Here is a 6847-nt window from a genome sequence, read left to right as displayed (position 1 = left end):
TGATTGTAAGAGTGATGAGAAATTACAGCCTGTTCCATAAAGCTGGAGTGCTGTCAGGCTGAATTCCTATTCATGTTCTGGCACAGAAGTAATAAAAAAAAAAAAAAACATGCATGTAATTTGATATACTCTGGAGAATAAAGACAGATTAGCTGTGCTTTTCACATTGTCTCAAAACACACACACACACACACACACACACACACACACACACACACACACACACACACACACACACACACACACACACACACAGAGTACTAGTATACCACAGCTCCATCTAATGGACATTCTTAACAGCATGTATATAGCATTGAATCACATTTGAACCTGAATATAAACTTAAATAACATTGATTACATCAGGTAATGAGGATAAACGCTAATTAAATCAATATCTGAGCTTTCAAATCACAAAAGACTGTTCACTTCTTATACAATTAAATTAAAGTGTTATATATTGGGTTCTAGTATTTGGAGCAACAATCATAACTGGAAGAAATTCCCTACCTCAGCCTTGTAATCAGGTAACACAGTAAACATTGTAACAGCTGACTAATGACTCAGCTCACTCAACACACTCAATATTCAGGATTCCTCACCAATTTTTTACTGATCTTCTCAGTTACACTTTTTTGCCCCTTAAACTTCCGAGAAGCATATATATAACGATCACATATTTTGTATCCTGATAAAATATCTATCATTTTCAGCAGTACTACATATTTAATGTTGTAAAGCATTCTTTTGAAAAATCAGAGTCTTGACTGCAGTGAGCTTAAAGCTAAATTTAATGACAGATTTGAGCCATGTGAACATACAGTATTTGTATGTGATATAATTGTCAGTGAGTTTAATTAGAAAATAACATGTAATGGTTGTGATAATGGTTAGACATCAACCATCAATGGTTTTTCCTTGTGTGTTCACATAATAATATGCTTCATGTTAAACTGTTGCAGGGGGTGATTGTAAGACTATAAAGTGTCAGTGTATACAGAGAATATGAAATGTATCGTATTTAACACACAAGAGGTGTAAACAATCAAATATTGAGTAAAATTAATCTAGAAACTTTGTAGCTTTCTTGCAGTAAATTTGTTTCAAATCACCAGCTACTTGGGCAAACTGATAACTTGAGTGTTATTTAAGTTGCATTAGAAATTTTATCCTGTCTGATGGTGTTTCAAATGGGAAATAACAAGCATCTTTTTTAGTGCTAATCACTACCCCCTTTTACTCTGGCTGTGTTCATTCACAGAGTGGTGATTATGGCAAGTCGATTGTAATGCTCAATAAACTGTCTGTGTGGTTATTGAAGGTGACACAAGTTGGTCAGTGACTTCTTTGGAATTGAGAATATGTTGACTGATCAGGCTTAATGATTCCCACAGGGCTGCTGCTGGAACACTGCCACTGTATCAAATTAATCTATAGGTAAGGACAGCTAGCATGACATTTGATGTGACAATGAATATACATATGCACAGAACATAAATAATTTATAAATTATTGAGTTATGGTCCAACATCTCCTTAATAGCCAGGTTGTCCTTGGCATCAGTATTACAAAAACAGAAAAGCATTGGTTGTAATGTTGAAAGGGTTTGAATAAATCTCTATATAGTTCTCTATCTCCCTTGTTCTCCTCTTGATGCTGCAGTGATTTTAAATGAGCAATGTTCATTGTTACTTTCAAATGATCCTCTAATTATCATGCCCTTTGTGAATTTAATCAGGTGAAAGTAGGTTTGGGGGTGTAAGTAGGTAGCTATAGCTCATAGGTTTATATACAGAAAATCAGCCAGAAAAAGAAAGAAGAAAAACAATTCAGTACAGGCTCCTAGTGTGATCATAGGACTGAATGTGCTCACTGCTTCTATACCAGATGATTATCCTCCTTTCACACATCCAATCTCATGTCAATCAGTGCTATCACACTGCTGAGTACATTTGGAGTTAAAGCAAAGGGGCTGACCCCCTCACAGCACTCTAGCTCTAAGGAAGTGTGCATTAGTGCTTTTATGAGTCTGGGACCAAATCAGTGACATTAACCTGACTGCAGGAAGCAGTACTTATGAGGCAAACTTCCTGCTTAGTGAGGTAATAGAGTATGGCCAATGACATGGTAAATGTCAAAATATATCAAGTGCCCTCTAAAGCTTGCTGTGCTACATAGGTGTCTGAAAAAGGTTTCATTTTTTATCCAGGAATGATAAAAAAAAATAAACCAGTGATACACATGTTCATACAAATATTATTAGACAAAATAGGAAATGTTCGTAATAACAATAATCACAACAAATATCATGAAGATTTTAGCAGTAAATTCACTTAATCACTTCACCATTCTGTAACACTGTGATATAATGCCATGATATTCTCTTTTGGAGAGGCAGAGTGGCAGAGAAGTGAGAGACCTGATGGTTCTAAACAACTCCTCTATGCTTCAGGGCTGTTTTGCCCTCAGCAAGGTGAAAAGAATGAAGAGATGATACATCCCCATTTCATGAGGCATGACGGCCTGCAAAGAGGCATGGCCCATGTCATTCGCACACTGAGAGCAATGAGGAGGAAAAAGAAAGACTTGAGTATGGCTGGTTAAGCTGTCATTCTGAGAGAGTCAAGAAATGGGGACCATTTACCAAGGGTAAATGCAGGGTAACAGGGGTAGCAGGGGGACCATACCGTCGCTGGCTCCTTTTATTGCAAAATACAAATCACACCAACACACATTGTAATGTACGTGCTGTAAATAAAATTTGGTGCAAATACACAATTTAACACATTAATAACACTAAAATACAACAAGTACAACAAATACAAATACAACTAAGGTAAAACAAATATCCAACAAAAGATATAACTAAAATGATTAGTGAACATGCTCAATCTGCATCTCTAGTCGGGTAATCAATGTTTTCATATATTAACAAAGGAACGCAAATCGCACCATAGTCCCATAATAACAGAGCTTTTATCATCCAAGCTTGTCATGTGCTGTGATCCATCACATCATTATTAATATCACATCAATATCCTATTGAATCCTTATATTTGATGACCGGCTGACCTTCACACTTCATTTGGCAGATCTGCCATTTTGTTTAAATTCATTCTATATAATGCCAAAAGCAAAATCAGGCCTCACTGTAAGTGTTTTTCAGTGTTGTTCCTGATTGTAGGTCTCCTTATCTCATGTCTCTGTGTCCCACTTAACAACATATATTGCAAATGGCTTAAGAGAACCAGTGGTGTGCAAAGTAGGTGATGGAATAAAAACTGCACTGATATAAGAATTTGAAAACCATTTACTTGGAAATGTAAGGCACCTATTGAAGGAATCAAGCATTTATGTAAAATATAAATATATTTTTGTTGTATGTGCTACAGTATTTGTAAACTAAGCACGTTATTCCTAGAGATAGGAATTTCTTTTCAGAGGACAAGTGATTTTGAATGTTGCTCAAAATGAATGTGGCAATACCACTTATTACATCTGATCTTCCCTAGATAATGCATGTCCTTAAGGCAAACTTAGAATATATTTAGCCCCTAGCACTTGAAAGCTGCAAAAAGTAAAAGGATAGATAGATAGATAGATAGATAGATAGATAGATAGATAGATAGATAGATAGATAGATAGATAGATAGATAGATAGATAGATAGATAGATAGATTGTCTAATACATGGCAATAAAACTGATCCCAGCCACTTATTAAAACTTTAAGAATCCTTTCTCTAAGCTCTAACTGTGAACACTTGATCATCTGTATTTCATTTGTCTGTGCTTCAGGGCTTGCTGTAGAACAGTGTTATTTGAGGTTGCATAATATGTCCCTACCCTCTTTTCTCCCCTCCCCTCTTGTATTTTATATCCTTGAATTGTAAACCCAAAGCCTCATGTAACTTGTAGCTCTTGGACTCCACTGCAGTTTTTTTTTTTTTTTTTTCGTGCACAATTCATCAGAAGGAAATTCTACCTCTTGCACTTCACTTGCATCGAAGCAATTTTTTGTAAATATATACTGGGATTGTACTTGCCACTCACTGAGCACACTTAAATGTGTGAAGAAGCCAGTCAAAGAGAACAAACCATTTTCTTCAAAAATTAAAAGGTTCTCTCTTGACAGTCCTCAGTTTGCGAGTGAGTCCCAAAGGTAGCATGTAACTCTTCATAGATTAGGTTTTGTTTGCCATATAATACACGAACAAAACATTCAGAAGTCGTATGGAATATAAAAATATACGATCCAGACTCAGTGATAAGTAATCCTCTTTTTCTTCTTCTTCTTCTTCTTCTTCTTCTTCTTCTTCTTCTTTCGGCTTCTCCCATTATGAGTCGTCACAGCGGATCATCTGTCTCCATACCCCCCTGTCTTCTAAATCTGCCTCTTTCAACCCAACTACCTCCATGTCTTTCCTCACCACATTCATAAACCTCATCCTTGGCTTTCCTCTTTTCCTCCTTTCTGGTGGCTCCAACCTCAGCATTCCTCACCTTGTCTAAACGTCCTACATGCGCTGTCCCTCTAATAAAATGAAAAATCCTGTCCATCCTCCTTACTTCCAACAAAAACCTCAACATCTTCAGCTCTGCTACCTCCAGCTCCACCTCCTGTCTTTTCCATTTCACTTTTGCAGATACCCTTCTATCACAAAGTTTATTTTATATAGTTTATACAGTAGCAAAATCACTGGTTCCATGCTGGATTAAAGAGAGAGGCAAAAGTGCTCCAAGCAGAGCTTTCTTTATTCACTTTTGTTTTCATCCCCGCGTTTTCCTTTCCAGTGCTCAAGCTGGGGTTTACCCACACACTCGTGTTAAGGGACAATTTTTTTTTCATCTTGACCTCCCTTGGCGGCCACTCACTCCATCGTGCACGCTTACTCTCTTTAGCGCCCGCCTGTTTCCACGTGGACCGGCACACCTTTTCCTTTGCTTAAGTCCACTCGCTGGCCAGCACGTCTTTCACCGGCACCCGCCCTGCACTCAGTCACCGTTCATCAACACTGCCACTCTTTTCTGATTGGTGGCTCTCTCCCTGAGGCTGGGGTCTCTACTCTTTAGTGGCGTCACCGAACTAAAACACAGCGCACTGATTGGTCTCATCAGCTGCAGGTGTTGCTTACCGTTTGTTCCATTTAGCTCCGCCCTTCACTTGCTCATCGCTGGCACACACAGTACCGCCAATGTCCAACTCAGGCCAGGGAACTGTCGGGCCTGAGCTTACTTCCCCAAAGAAGCTGATGGAAAGTGCTCCAAGTTGTGAGTGGGTTGTTAAGTTTGGTGGAGCAGGAGAGGGGAAATGAGAGGGAGAGAAACTGTCTTTCCTTGCGTACACTGCCATCTATACTTCCCTGGAGAGGCGTGGCAGACAGTGAAGTGCCAGTTTTCGCCTCTGGTCTCATCTCACTGAACAGGTCGCAGGTGGCGTCAGTGGTAGCTGCAGCACTCCTCCTTGGCCTGGTCCCGCTCCCTCCGCCAGTGAAGTCTTCCTGGCATCATACCCCTCTTCCAGCATAGGGTTTCGGCACCACTGTAGCAAATTCACTGGTTCTGGCTGGAAGAAAGAGAGACATACAAACGTTCACCTAACAGAGCTTTCTTTATTCACTTTCATTTTTTACCACAGTCTCGAAGGTTGGGCGCCTTTCAAGCTTGACGTACGCTGGCGCTCTCTCGTGGATCGGCCCGCATTTCTCTGGTGTCCGCACGTCTCACTCGCTATCGTATGCTTTCACTTTCTACCGCCCACCTGAGTTTTTTCTCAAGGACCAGCACACCTTTCCCCTGCGTATATAAATATAAATATAAATATAAATATAAATATAAATATAAATATATATAAATACAGGTGCATCCTAATAAAGTAAAATTAGAATATCATTAAAAAGTTTATTTATTTTAGTAATTCAATACAAAAAGTGAATCTCATGTTTAATAAAAATGAAAACCCAAAATTCAGTATTTCAGAAAATTTTAATATTGTGAAAAAGTTTAATATTAGAGACTTGTGGTGTCACACTCTAATCAGCTAATTAAATCCAAACACCTGCAAAGTTTTCTTTAGCCTTAAAATGGTGTCTCAGTCTGGTTCAGGGAAAACAGCTGACTTGACAGTTGTCCAGAAGACGATCATTGACATCCTGACACAAAAGGTCATCGCTAAAGAAGTTGGCTGTTCACAGATTGCTGTATCCAAGCACTATAATGAAAAGTTGAATAGAAGAAAAAAAATGGGGTAGAAAAAGGTAGAACATACCCATTCACGAATTTGGGGAGATTCATAAAGAGTGGACTGCAGTTGGAGTCAGTGCTTTAAGAGCCACCATGCAAAGACGTATCCATGTGCTACAACTGATGCATTTCTTGTGTGAAATCACTCCTGAACCAGGGACAATGTCAGAGGTGTCTTACCTGGGCAAAGGACAAAAAGGGCTGAACTGTTGCTCAGTGTGCCAAAGTCGTCTTTTTGGATGAAAAGAAAGAAAATTTTGCATTTAATTTGGAAATCAAGGTTCCAGAATCTGGAAGAAGAGATGAGAGGTACAGAAGTTGCTTAAGGTCCAGTGTAAAGTCTGCACAGTTGGTGGTATTTGGGGAGTCATGTCATCTGCTGGTGTTGGCTCACTGTGTTTTATTAAGTCCAAGGTCAACACAGCCATGGACGTTTTAGAGCACTTCATGCTTACCTTTGCGGACCAGCTTTATGGAGATGCTGATATTATTTTCCAGCAGGATTTGGCACCTGCCCACACTGCCAAAAACAGGAAAAATTGGTAAAATGACCATGGTGTTGGTGTTCTTGACTGGCCAGCAAACTCACCACACCTGAACCCTATAG

This window comes from Silurus aristotelis, assembly GCF_946808225.1.
Source record: "Silurus aristotelis genome assembly, chromosome: 14".
Classification (NCBI taxonomy): Eukaryota; Metazoa; Chordata; class Actinopteri; order Siluriformes; family Siluridae; genus Silurus; species Silurus aristotelis.
Note: the sequence above shows the minus strand (reverse complement) of the source record.